The following is a 14083-nucleotide window of genomic DNA, read 5'->3' on the forward strand; positions in this document are numbered from 1 at the left end:
AGAAGCACCAGGAAGGGAAATAAGGAGGGAGTAACCGTTCACAAAGCGATGATCTCCACTAGGATTTTTCCCAAAGATCAAATTCCCCCAAGTTTATTTGCATATACTCTTCATGGACGTATATATTTATTTTTTCAAAGTTTTTATTTGTTTAAGTAATCTCTACACCCAATGAGGGGCTCAAATTCATGACCCTGAGATCAAGAGTTGTATGCTCTGTGACTAAGCCAGCCAGGTGCCCCTATGGATGTATATATTTAAATTTCTCTTGTCTATAGCCGCAGATGAATCATTCCAAAATATCACTTTCATAGTTTTGAAGGACTTTCTTTCATGGTTCTCTAGAGCCTATGGGCTGATGGTCAAAGTCAGGCATTCAGGATCTACCCCAATCTGTCTTCTGGCCCTTTTATTACTGTGCAGTCAAGTGAAGACATTTGTTGACCACTGTGCAGGTTCTGAGATGCTCAGAGAGAGGTTTTTCCCTATGAAATTGAGGTAACATGGGACCCCAGTATTACCTCATCCTAGGTCTCATTTCCTTATGTATCTCTAGGCATGTTCTGTGACTCCAGCGAGTCCCTTTCTCTCTCTTTGGCTCTTTCCCTGTCCTCCCTCCTCCATATCCTCCATTGCCTCCTTGTCCTATGTCCTCTTGTGTTTACATCTCAGTAATCTTTTCTCGGCCCCCAGTGGTGCCTGAGGTGACATTTCTGTTCACCCAAGACAGCACTACTTAAGTGGCTTCTGATGGGGCCTCCTTCTTCCCAGGGTCCAGGATGGTGGAGTGGTGCTCTGGCGCCCTCTTGTGGTAAAAAATGTCCACAAGCCTCACTCACACGGATTTTTTCCCTTTTAATCTCCCAGGAGGAACTGGCGGGGGGGGGGGGGGGGGGGGGGGGGAGCGGTACTCCAGGGCCCATTTGTTCTGGGAGCCTCTGTTCTGGGTAATGCACCCAGAAGCAAAGTCAGCAGGCAATCACAAACATTTAGAGAGCATTGTTAACATTGGGGCGCCTGGCTGGCTCAGTTGGCAGAGCTTGGGACTCTTGATCTTGGGGTCTTGGGGTCATGAGTTCAAGCCCCACATTGGGAGTACAGTTTACTTAAAAAATAAATGAAGTTAGGGGTGCCTGGGTGCCTCAGTTGGCTAAGGGTCTGACTCTTGGTTTTGGCTCAGGTCATGATCTCAAGGTTTGTGAGTTTGAGCCCTGCATCTAGCTATGCGCTGAAAGCGTGGAGCCTGCTTGGGATCTCTCTCTCCCTCTCTGTCCTCCCCAGCTTGCTCTTTCTCTCTCTCTTAAAAATAAATAAGTAAACATATAATTAATTAATTCGACAAAAAATCATTTAGGGAGCACCTATTGAATTTGTATTCTAGATAGCCCGTTACTATGCTGGTACTGGGGATATGAAAGTAAATATTAAGCCCTGAGAAATTTGATTCAGCCCTTTGTGTTCACAGATGGAGAAGCCTTGGCCCTAAGAGGCAAAGAGATGTGCCCAAATTCACTCAGTTATGCAGAACTGACATAAAACTCAGGTATCATGACTCACAATACCTTCTTCGTTTCAAAGAAGATCAAGTCAGTTACCTATATGCCTTCTGGCTCATGGAGTCAACTCCCAGATGTCTGTAGTAATGTGCCAGGAGTGGCACAGAGCTTTATAACCACAGTTGATATTTTCAGAGCTTACATGTCTAATTTCTCATGTCTGGGAGACTTGGAATTTCAAATTTGGACTGATCTCTTTCAATGCACTATTCCCAGATGTCACTATATCAGCATTGCTAGGTATTGATACCATCTGTGTAAACCTGGCCCACCTCTGCCCAGACTGGAAGTTTCTTTAGGGCACAGGTCATGCCATCATCACTCACCAGCATAGTCTCGGGCACTTGGTGGTGCCTCACACATGCCTGCTAAGTGTCTGCTTAATTTTTGAGACAACATTGTAGGCAAGTCTCTTCTCTCTGGGTCTGTATCCTCAAGAGAATACAACCTCAACAGACATTCCCACCCTGTGAAAGCGGTCTGAGTTATCCGAAGGTGCAATGGGCTGCTTTAATAGGCAGTGATTTTCTTGTCCCCAAAGGTCTTCAAGCATATGCTGGATGCTGTTTTCTGTTGTGTTGCTGTTGTTTTTGTTCCAAGATTTATTTTTGAGAGAGAGAGAGAGAGAGCATGTGCACATGAGCAGCCGAGGGGCAGAAAGAGAGGAGAGAGAGAGAGAATACCTAGCAGGCTCCACACTGCCAGCACGGAGCCTGATACGGGGCTCAAACCCATGAACTGTGAGATCACTGACCTGAGCTGAAACCAAGAGTTGGATGCTTAACCAACTGAGCTACCCAGGTTCCCCTGGATGATGTGTAATAGATAAATTCTGGAGGCATTGGATGACTGGTTGGTCCCATCCTGATACCTTTTGACCCTGCTCTCCAGCATGAAATGTCCACCTAGGAGTTACAAACTCCCAGCCTGCAGGGTAAGGGGGCAGCAGAACTGAGGAAGGCAGCCTGGGTGACTGGGTGACAGGGAAGCTCTTGCCCTGCTGAAAGGGACAGAAAAGCTCTCAGCCCCAACTAGCTGCTGCTCAGCAAGATGGTGGCCTCATATAGCTTGATGGTTTTGATTTTTCAAGAGAAACTGGACATTCCGATTTTAATGTGAAATTACCTGATTTGGGACGTTGGCAACTAACCCAAAAATTTGAAAACAGTTGCATGGGCTAAACCATGCCCTTGTGCTGTTGTTTGCATCTCAAAGACTCTTTCTAGTTTTCACTTTGTGCAGTAAGTCCAGGGATAAAAACTCCCCCCAGCCTACGCCCAACCCATGTGTATGGCCCCCTCCTCTCTCTCCTTAGTTCCTTTCCTTTTCTACAGCCGCAATTTTGGCCATCTTGTCCTCACCCACATCAATCCCAGATCCCCCTAATGATAATTCGGCTTCCTTGTATTGGCAATGACTCCAGAGGCCACCAGGGGGCAGTGTCAGGGTGCAGCGAACGCTTGGTTTTGACTGGCAGAAGCATGAGGTTTGTTATTACCACCTGATTCAGCCCTGAATCCAGGTTTGGAATTTCAGGAAGTCAGCTGGGGTCGTCACTCCCTGAGGGTGCAATGTGGCTCGCCATTCCCTGCATCACCTCTGAAGTGCAACTTTCTACCTGGACTCCCTGTCCCTGCCCCGCCACCCACCTGTCGCATTCCCCAACCACCCAGCATTCACTAATGTCAGGCTCATCTTCCTAAACCCACTTTCCACAGATGTTTCAAGAGCCTTTAATGACTCATCATTACATACAGCTTTTCAGAAGTGGAGTCTCAAGACGCTGATCCCTGTTAGGTCAAAGAGAATGGGATGGAAAGAGCTTTTCTGTCATCTTGATTGTGATCCTAAGGGCAAGAAGCCTTGTTATTCCCACTGCACAGATGAGATTGAAGCATACCAAGAAAAGTGACCAATTCAGCCATCAAGCAGAACTCACAAGTTCTAACTGTTCTTGCTAGATAATATGGGGTATATAAAAACTTACATATGGTTTCCATCCTCAAAGAAACTACAACTTGTTAGGAAAACATGAAACACATATATGAAAATGTAATTAACTCCTCTAATAGCTTCCAAATGGATAGTACAGGCAATAATGACAGGAACTCAAAGAGGTCCCTGGATCTGAAGGGAAGGCTTCACAAAGGCAGCAGTGGTCTTCACACTTGGGCACATGTACCCCTAGAGGTGCAAAAAGGCTTTCTTAGCGAAGGGTAGGTGGCAGGGTTATGTTGACGGGAATCAATTTCCAGAACATCATCTTCAACAAGGACTAGGCTGTGCCTGTGAACGCGTCTCCTCCCTTCATTTCCACAATTTCTTGGCTCCCATTTTACAAAAGACAAGTGTGTTAACCATCAGTGCTGCTCATCCATGTTCCCTGTTCTCTTATAGGTACTTTCCCACCTTTTAGAAGTCAGGTGTGGCCATGTGACTTGCTTTGGACAATGATACATGAGCAAAAATGTGTCTTCTGGGTGGAAGCATTTAAGAGCCAGCGTATGATTCTCCTTACCTTCTCTCTGCCATGGTGACCAATGACATTTCAGATGATGAGGTCTAGATCCCTGAATGACGATGGCATGGATCAGAACCCCCAGCTGACCTGTGTTGGATACGTATTGTGAGTTTGGGGGACAGAGGGGAGAAGAATCTTTGTTGGTTTAAACAATTGAGATTTTTGGTATTACTTGTTACTATAGCACAATTTAACCTATACTATTGTACAAAAGACTTATCTTTGGCCCATCCTAACTCTCATTTTGGTATGTTGCCTTGGTGTGTAAAAATCTCTGGGGCTCCAAAGAAACAATTTTTTTTTTAGTTTATTTATTTATTTTGAGAAAGTGATAGAGAGTGGGAGCAGGAGAGGAGCAGAGAGAGAGGAAGAGAAAGAATCCCAAACAGTCTCCACACTGTCAATGCAGAGCCCAACGCCAGACTAGACCCCATGAACCGAACCCATGAACTGTGAGCTCATGACCTGAGCTGAAATCAAGAGTAGGCCGCTCAACCATCTGAGCCACCCAGGTGCCCCCAAAGAAACAATTTAAAATAGTGATTTCAATATTGAGAAAGCAAATGACTCGGGCTGTCTGGGCAACAAATTGTTCTGCAAATCAAAATTTCCCAATATTTGCCTTCCACAATTGAAGCAAGTAAAACAAATTCATTTGTCACCTGTTGAATGATCAGGTGGAATTGAGCGACCCTGCCCGAACTTCTTCAATTCCCATGTACGTGTTTATGTGAACGAGATTTCTCAGCATTATCATCTATAAAAATAGGATGTAGAGATAAAATTGATGCTGATCACTGTCTCATTCCAGCATGTATATGACTATTTCAATATGAGTTGTATTTCTTTTTCTTTTCTTTCTTTATTTCTTTGTTTCTTTCTTTCAAGTTGTATTTTTTATAAATTTTACTATTTGGGGCACCTGGCTGGTTCAGTCAGTAGAGCAGGGGACTCTTGATCTTGGGGTCATGAGTTTGAGCCCCATGTTGGGCATAGAACTTACTTTAAAACTTTTTTTTACTCATGTTTAATAATGCTCTATCAACATTTGCAATATATTTTGTTGTTTGACAAACAGTAAACTAATAATAATTGTAATGATAAGTCAATCCAGAAGAAAATTGTAAACTCTGGAGCCTTATGGCCACAAAAAATAAGAAAAGAATACAATTTTAATTTTTATATAAACATATATTTATGGCAGAGAAGTATTGTTTGATGATCAATAAAAGATTTTCAAGGGGTGCCTGGGTGTCTCAGTCGGTTAAGCATCTGACTTCGGCTCAGGTCATGATCTCATAGTCTGTGGGTTCGAGCCCCACATCGGGCTCTGTGCTGACAGTTCAGAGCCTGCAGCCTGCTTCAGATTCTGTGTCTCCCCCTCTTGCTGCACCTCCCCTGCTCACACTCTGTCTCTGTCTCTCTCTCTCTCTCTCTCAAAAATAAAAGTAAATATTAAAAAAAATAAAAGATTTTCCAGCATAAACTATGTATTACATTAGGATAGCATTATATGGGAGAAGTGGAAAGAAAATTCAAGGACAAAAGCAATGATGTAAATTTTCCTTTAAGAGCTTACTTATGCAATTCGCAAATGTTGATGATGAGTATCAAATCACTGTGATTCCAGTGAATACATTTAATATAAGTTTTTTTAATGTCAATATTGGGGGGCAGGTGTGCTGGAGTGGCTCCGTTGGTTAAGTGTCAGACTCTTGATTTCCGCTCAGGTCCTGATCTCACGGTTGGTGAGATCGAACCCTGTGTTGGGTTCTGCGCTGACATCACAGAGCCTGCTTGGGGTTCTCTCTCCCTCTCTCTCTACCCCTCCCCCGCTTGTGCGCACATACTCTATCAAAATAAATAAATAAAGTTTAAAAAAGAAGTTAAAAAATAAATAAAATGTGGATAACGGGGCATCCGGTTGGCTCAGTTGGAAGAGCATGACTCTGGATCTCAGGCTCATGAACTCAAGCCCCACGTGGGGTGGAGAGATTACTTAAATAAATAAAAACTTAAAAAAAAATAACATAAAATGTAAATATTTCCATTACACCAGAAATCATACCCTTTGCAACTGCAGTTGACCCTTGAACAATGTAGGTTTAAATTGTAAGGGTGCATTTATATGTACATTTTTACAGTACAGTACTTCCTTATGTTTTTTTAATAACATTTTATTTTCCCTAGCTTATTTTATTGTAAGAACACAGTATATAATACATACAACATACAAAATATGTGTTAATAGACTATGTTATTGGTAAGGCTTCTGATCAATACTAGGCTGTTGGTAGTTAAGTTTTGAGGGAGTCAGAGTGGTATGTGGGTTTTTGACTGTATGGAAGTTGGTACCCCTAACCCCTCTGTATTCAAGGGTCAACCGTATTTAAACCTAGTTGGAAAAAAATTTTTTTAACTTCAAGAGAATATATAGTTTTTTAAAAACCTGCTTTATTGAGGGGTACATAATTTAAAACTTTGTTTAGGGTGTTCATGGGCTAAATTAAAAAAAATGTTTAATGTTTATTTATTTTTGAGAGAGGGAGAGAGAGTGTGAGCAGGGAATGGGGGTGCAGAGAGAGAGGGAGACACAGAATCTGAAACAGGCTCCAGGCTCTGAGCTATCAGCACAGAGCCTGACACAGGGCTTGAACCCATGAGCTATGAGATCATGACCTAAGCCAAAGTCAGACGACTAACTGACTGAGCCACCCAGGCGCCCTCATGGGGTACATTTTTGAAAGACTACTGCCTTGAGTGATGGGCTGGATTTGGCTTGGTAGAGGAGGAGGAGAAAGGCATTCTGGGTATGAAAAAGAGAAAAGCTATGGGCACAAAAATTGGGGAATAGGAAACTGTGAGTCGATCAGTTCATGGAGATAAGCAGGAAAGATAAACTGAGGTGAGACTAACAGCAGGCTAAGGCATCTTATGCATGATTATAATCTCCTTGTAAAATATTAAAGCTTTAGGGATAGGCTTGGGACCATCACCTCCATTTCTGGTCTCCTCCTCACCTCCCCAGAGGTGACCTTGGTTTTCAGTTTGGTGTTAGCTCCTTCAGGTGTGCTTCTGTGTATTCACATGCACATCTTGCAGGGTGCTGCATGAGAGAACACCTAAGGTAAGGAGTTTCAGCTTTATCACAGGGTCATTAGCAAGCAGGTGCTGGGGATTTCTCCAGTACATTACTTTTGTAGGCTTACAGCTGGAATTTGCTCACTGAGAAAAGGAGAATTATGATTTGGGGGTGAGGGAAGGAGTGGGGGGACAATTTTGGCACAAAGCATGTGACATAGTATTGTCAGAGGGTGGCATTAAGCATCATGTCACTGAAAAGTGGAGGGGATGATGCAGAAAAGGTGGCAGAAGGACACCCAATCCCATCTTTGTTTGCTCATGGATATACTTGCTGCATAGAAATATTCTCTCTAGAAACAGGTGGCCCTCTTGGTTTCTTTTATTTCCCCCTTTTGATAGAGACAAAGGCCCAGAAAACTATGTAGTAATCACACAAGTATGATGAGCAACAGCAAGTGATACTTAGCCTCAGTGTTGAGGACAATGGGGACCGTAGGGACTGGGGGAACATGGACAGCCCACACTCTTTCTAAGGGAGCAGTCATTACTCAGCCCAGTCAATGTTGTCTTGGGGAAATAGGGCATCAGTCTTAGCCATATCTTCTGATTTCTTCAAGAGACTATAGAAATTGGGATTTTTGTGTGAAATCTTTCAATATTGGTTCAAAAATTTCTTAAGTGCTGTGCTGGCTAAGCAAGGCATGTGTTTACAGGATGCATTTCACCTGTGTGCTGCTAGTTTGTGACCTTTGTATTAAGGCTTCTTGTCTGAAGGCTGAGTACTGGACCATCATATAATCTCTTGGCATGCTGCCTGGCTCTTAGATCTGTGGTTATGAAGAATTCTAGGCTTTTTAGGGAGATGCTGTGAGAATTATTGACTCCACTCCCCATGTCTGGTTCCCACCTGCTTTCCAACATCCCTCTAGTAATGGAGTTCTGCCAGGAAGCTGGAAGCTTTGCAGAAGATTCCAGAAGCATCCTCATAAATCCGGGGAAGTCAGCCAATGTAGATTCACTAGAAGTCAAGACTTCAGGGAGTTGGTCTTAGGCCTCCAGTGTCCCTCTCTCAGGCGTTGGGGCGGGTTCTTGTGCCTCTCCCAGGGCACAGCCCAGTGGGAACATAGACTGGTGACTATTTCTCAAAGGGCTTTGTCTTGTGACTAAATCCAAGCAAGGCAGTCAGACACAAATGAAAAAGTGCGCTTGCGCACACACGTGCACACACACACACACACACACACACACACACACACACTGTCCCCAGCACTTCCAAGAACTTTTCCCACGCAGTCCCCTGGCTGCCGGAAGGGCAGCTGGTCATGGGAACAGACTGGAGGCCCCCTCCCCCAATGGAAGCTCCACCCTGCTCCATTTACTCCCAGCCATGCAATCCTGGTCCCCTCCACCCGCTTACTACTTCCAAGGAAGGAAATAGCTGAACAATGCAGCAGATCAGAGACTGGGCACCGAGCCAAGAGCCCTGGGCTCCAGCCCCTGGCTGCTCTACTCCCACTGTACACCCCTCCCTCTCAGTGGCTGTTGCTGAAGGTTGCCTTCCTCAGACCTTCCCCCCTACCTTCTCACCATCCCTGGGAAACTTCAGATGGCTGACATCACCTTTCACCCCTTTCCTGGGTTGGCCCCTTCCTTGCTGTATGGTAGCCAGGGATGTCTGTGCTTCCACTTGGGTATGATTCCTGGCATGAGGGACAGAAGCTAGGCTTTGATGGAAATTTTGGTCAGTGGGTATGGGTGGGAAGGAGGGGTCACTTTTCCTGAAGTTTTTTTCCAGAGGTGAAAGCAAGTCCTGAAAATAGAGAGAGTGCTGGAACAAGAGCCCCCGGGAGTCCTCATTCTCTCTTCTGGGCAGAGCCGTCTTGATGGGGCAGGAGGGGATGGAGGCGCTCACAGGCCTGTTGGGGCCATATTCTTAGAGGAACAGAAAGGAATTACTAGTCATTTCCAGTTTCCTTGGTTTGGGAAGTCGGTGGGAACCACTACTTTTCTCTTTCCTTATTGGTCTCAAATAATGTTCTCCTTGGGTCCGGAACCCCACGCCCCAGGCAGTACTGCTCTTTGCTCATTCTCGGTTCTAGTGCTTTCCCCTGCCTTGCCTTCTGCCTGGCACTTCCTGCCCTGGGAGCCAAGGGGCAGGGTTCCTCAGTAATCTTTGCCACCTCTAAAAGCCAGGCTTCCCCTTCTTCCCCAGATCCTGTCTCAGGGAGTAGGGAGTGGGTTAGAAGTTAGAGTTTGTGAGGGGAGCTCACCGGATAGATGACAACAGGCCAATCCTCAGGCCCTTTCTCCTGATGGATGAGATGAGTCCTGAATCCCAGTCTCCTTCCCCTGACATTTGGCTTCCCTCCTTCAGCGATTTCTGTCCCTGTGTAGCTCTGCCATATGCAAGGGGCCACTTGGGAGCCTAAAGTCTTGAGAGCAGGGAAGAGTGCTCAAAAGCCCACTCCCAAACTCCCAGATTATAGGTGAGAAGCTCAGGCACAAAGAGCGCGTGTGCATTGCCCAAGAGCAACAACCAGTAAAAGGGAGAAAACTGGGACTCTCAGGTTTTCTGACTCCTGGGCAATGTCTTTCTGTAAACCTTCTACGATTTCCAAAGGCAGTGTTGGCGTAGCCCTGAGAGGGAACAGAAGAAAAAACATCAGTCACTTGATGTCCTAATCTTCTTGCTTGGGCCTTTTGGAACCTCTATTTTTGTCTACTTTTTTAGTACCTCAGGCTCTATTTTCACCTTGAAAAAGTGATATTTGAATTGTCTTTTGTTCTTAGCAAAGAAGCTGATGCTTATTCTTCTAAACTCCTGCACTGAGGGGCTGAGCAACCCTCTTTTGCACTAATCTTGGCATCTGCGCTTGCTTCTAGTTTGTTTCGTACGTGTAAATCACGTCTCTCCAACGATGCTGCAAGTCTGCCTGCACAAAATAGTCACTGAATGTTATCAAAATAAAAAAAGTGTCTACACTTGAGTGTCTACTACAGCCCAGGCTTTTTTGCATCTCACCCTTGAAGAGCTTCCAGTCTAAAGGGCGTAAGAGACTGTGAACAAGGCAACAACTGACTAATGACAGCAGATGTGACAGTTGATGTGAAGGGAATGCCCAGGGTTTAGTGATGTTCCCAAGGGCTCTCTGAGGAGGTAGCATTTTAGTTGAGATCTCAAGGATGGGAAGCCAGCCTTATGAAGATCTGGGGAAAGAGAGATCTGGGCCAGATTGAGAATAGTGGGAATAAGTGCCCTGAGCTTGTCATGTTTGAGACCCTGAAAAGGAGCCAGAGTCACTCCAGGAAGGAGAGGGATGCAGGAAGCATCAGAATATGCAGGAGGCTCAGGTCCAACAAAGTCTTATATGAAGGAGAGGTGAGGAATTTAGATTTTATTTTATTACGAGTTAGGAAGCCACTGGAGGGTTTAAAGTATGACATGATCTATATTCTGATTTTTATTGTCTATCTATCTATCTATCTATCTATCTATTTTTCGAGATAAATAGCTAGTTTATTTTTTTCTGAGCATGAACAGCTCATTTCTGGAACATGGTAGGTACCCTGTGTTTGAGTTCAACATGATTTCTTTTTTGTTTGTTTTGTTTTCTGGGTTTATTGAGATGTAAGTGACATACAGCACTGTATGAGTTTAAGGTGTACAGCATAGTGATGTGTCTTACATACATTGTGAAATGGTTATCACAGTAAATGTAGTTAACACCCATCATCTCACAGAGATATTTTTTTTTATTTTTTTATTTTTTTATTTTTTACGTTTATTTATCTTTGAGACAGAGAGAGACAGAGCATGAACAGGGGAGGGGCAGAGGGAGAGGGAGACACAGAATCTGAAACAGGCTCCAGGCTCTGAGCTGTCAGCCCAGAGCCCGACGCGGGGCTCGAACTCACGGACCGCGAGATCATGACCTGAGCCGAAGTCGGCCGCCCAACCAACCAAGCCACCCAGGCGCCCCTCACAGAGATATTTTAAAAAACCACAGACAAAAAAAACCCACCCCAAAACAATAACAAATTAGTATATGTTTTTTCTTCTCCTTGTGATGAGAACTCTTCAGATCTATCCACCTAACAACCTCCCTATACATCACACAGCAGTGTTGACTAGAGCCATCATGTTGTACGTTCTACCCCTAGTTCTTATTTATAACTGGAAGTTGGCACTTTTTGACCACCCTCATCCAATCCCCCCGCCACCTACCCATATTTTTAAAATACTTAAAACAATCATCCTGGTGGCACTGGAAGGAATGGGCTGGAAGAGGGCAAGAAAGGAGACAGGAGGTCATTTGGAGGCTGCAGTGATCCGAGCAAGTGATGGTGGTGGGTTGGATCAGGGTGGAAGAGATGGAAAAGAAATATACCCCTTCTGAGACAGAAATGACAGGACTAGTTATGATGTGTTGGATACAAGAGGGGAGGGGTGAAGGAAAGAGAGGAATTGTAACAACAACTAGGTAGCTACCTGAGCAACCAGATGGTGGTGGGGCCATTTGTGAAGATGGGAAACATGGGCAAGCCTGGGGAGGGACAAGGTTTGAGGGGGCAGGTGGAATCAAGGGTGTGGGCATGTGAGGTTAATAGTGATATCATCACTTAATAGTGATGTCAGGTTGTCATGTGATTGTCATATGTCATGTCATATGGCCTATATGGCACCATCCTCAAAGAGCTAATGTTACACTTGATGGACAACTCAAATCTATTATAATCTACAGATCTTCCCTCTCCACTTCTTTATCACCCCCTTTTTGGTGAAGAAATAGAGATTTTTGTCCTTCAGAAATTTCCTATTCAGGATTTTGCTGATTGCATTCCTATGGTGACATTTAACCATTTCCTCCATCTCCTTTCATTTTATGTAAACGGTTGTTAGATATAAAGGCTTGCTTTGATTCAGGTTCAGGTTTTCATCAAGAATACTCCATAGGTGGTGCTGTGTCTTTTCATCAGGAGGCACATAACCTTCAAGTGTCTCTCCTTTGTAACATTAGAGCTATTGATGATCTTGATCTCATTGAGGGTTTACAAAATGGTGATGTTCTATTATTCCTTTTTCTCTTATTACCTGATTGGTTACTTTGAGGTATTGATTTTGTTTTAATGTTTATTTGAGAGAGAGAGACAGAGTGTGAGTGGCGGACGGGGAGATAGAGGGAGACAAAGAAGCCAACACAATTGGAGGAGACAGAGCAAGAGAGTGATTATAGTAATGGATGATGAAAATGAAGGTAAGAAAGAAGGAATATAAAAGTGAATCTCATGAGTAGTGAGACATTAGTGAAGTCAAGGGATCAGAACTCATGATGAAGGTCAAAGAATTATTAAGGGAGATTTAATTAAGGAAAAGTTTGTAGTTGGAAAGTCTCCATATTGGAAGTGGAATGGCTTTTGGTGAACATAAAGTTGAGGGTGTGACTACAGAAGTGGTCCAGCTGCTGTGGAGTGTGGAAAATATCTCTGGAGATGAGGTGGTCAAGGAAGTGATGGAGAGACCATCACATGGATGTGGAGCTCACTCAATATAACAAAATTTAGGGTGGAGAGAGAAGCAATGAGCCAAGAGTTAAATGATGGGCAGTGAGAGACCTGGAGGTTGATTGAGGACATTAACCAAGATGGTATGCCCAGACAGTGAAGCTTCAAAGGAACAGGGTTTTTGTAGGAGGGGTTGGGGGAGCACTGGCTTAGAAATGGCATTCAGGTTGGGAGAGGAATACACTTACCACTTCCTGACCTGAGGTACAGGAGAATGAGAAGAAAATAACATTCACTTAAGAGTGCTGCTAAAGAATCAGTGTACAAATCAGGGCTAACAAAATTTTAGGTAAGTCAAGGAGGTGAAGACAACATTCTGAGAAAAGGCTGAAGATATGGAGAAATTGCTGATTACAGGTTGCAGAGGGCACAGAGGAAGGATGTGCCTGAGGGCAGGGAGCAGGGAACTTATTGCCAGTGGGAGGACAAGGATGGAGGTGATAACAGATGAGGGAGCTTGAACCTGTGGTGATGACTGAAGTAAATAGGGATAGGGGAATGATGGGACACAGTGCTGTCCAGAACTTTTGGTGTTGATGGAAAATCTGCACTGTAACTACTAGCCACACATGAATATTAAACACATGAACTGTAGTCAGTGGGACTGAGAGGTTGAATGTTTAGCTTTACTTCATTTTTTTTTTTAATTTTTTTAAGTTTATTTCTTTTTGGGGGGGAAGGGACAGAGAGACGGGGAGAGCACCGTACGGTCAGCACAGAGCCTGATGTGGGGCTTGATCCCACGAGCCATAAGATCATGACCTGAGCCAAAATCAAGAGTCGGAGCACCTCATAGCTTTACTTAATTTTACTTAATTTAAGTTTAAATAGCCACATGTGGCTAGTGGCTATCATATTGGACAGCACAGGTTAGAGGAAGGTGGCTTCCCATTTTTGTGACGTTTTCACTTGCTGGCCATTCCCCCAAATAGCAAGGTGTGCAGAGACCTTCTCATTCCTCTATCATATGAATCCAGACAAAGCACAGAATCAGGCCATTTGGGGTCCAAATTCTATCTCCACCACTCACTGGCTTTGAATTAGCAAATAAATTAACTTGCTTGGTATGTATAGGCCTTCAATAAATATTAGTTGGCAAAATCTCCCTGAGGTTTCTTTTCATCTGTAGAATGGGAGCAGGGAGCTATTGTAAAAATTAGTGCCTTAGCGTGATGTTCAATAAATAGTCCCTATTATTGATGTAGTGAGTTCTCAATATTTGCTGATTGGTCAAAAACTATCCTTCATGTCAAAATGTTACTTGTTCAGGGATGTGCTGGCAGAAATGAGACATCCCAGTTCCCTTTGAGTTCCAGGTCTCTGGGACCACAAGATGGAATAGATCAGGGCTGGATTTAAT

At 44.1% G+C, this 14083-nt stretch overlaps 1 long non-coding RNA gene across 1 annotated transcript in view; it reads left to right on the forward strand.

Moving 5' to 3' along the window:
• The first annotated feature begins 2396 nt into the window (after positions 1 to 2396).
• Positions 2397 to 14083, forward strand: part of LOC124508505 (uncharacterized) — a 78688-nt gene continuing 67001 nt past the window's right edge. The window contains exons 1-2 of the long non-coding RNA XR_006961269.1: positions 2397 to 2490; positions 3954 to 4182. This is a non-coding gene — a long non-coding RNA (uncharacterized LOC124508505). The remainder of the gene's footprint in view (positions 2491 to 3953; positions 4183 to 14083) is intronic.

This window comes from Lynx rufus, unplaced genomic scaffold (assembly GCF_022079265.1).
Source record: "Lynx rufus isolate CCGP_SWC_20201006 ecotype Redwood Valley unplaced genomic scaffold, mLynRuf1.p SCAF_13, whole genome shotgun sequence".
Lineage (NCBI taxonomy): Eukaryota > Metazoa > Chordata > Mammalia > Carnivora > Felidae > Lynx > Lynx rufus.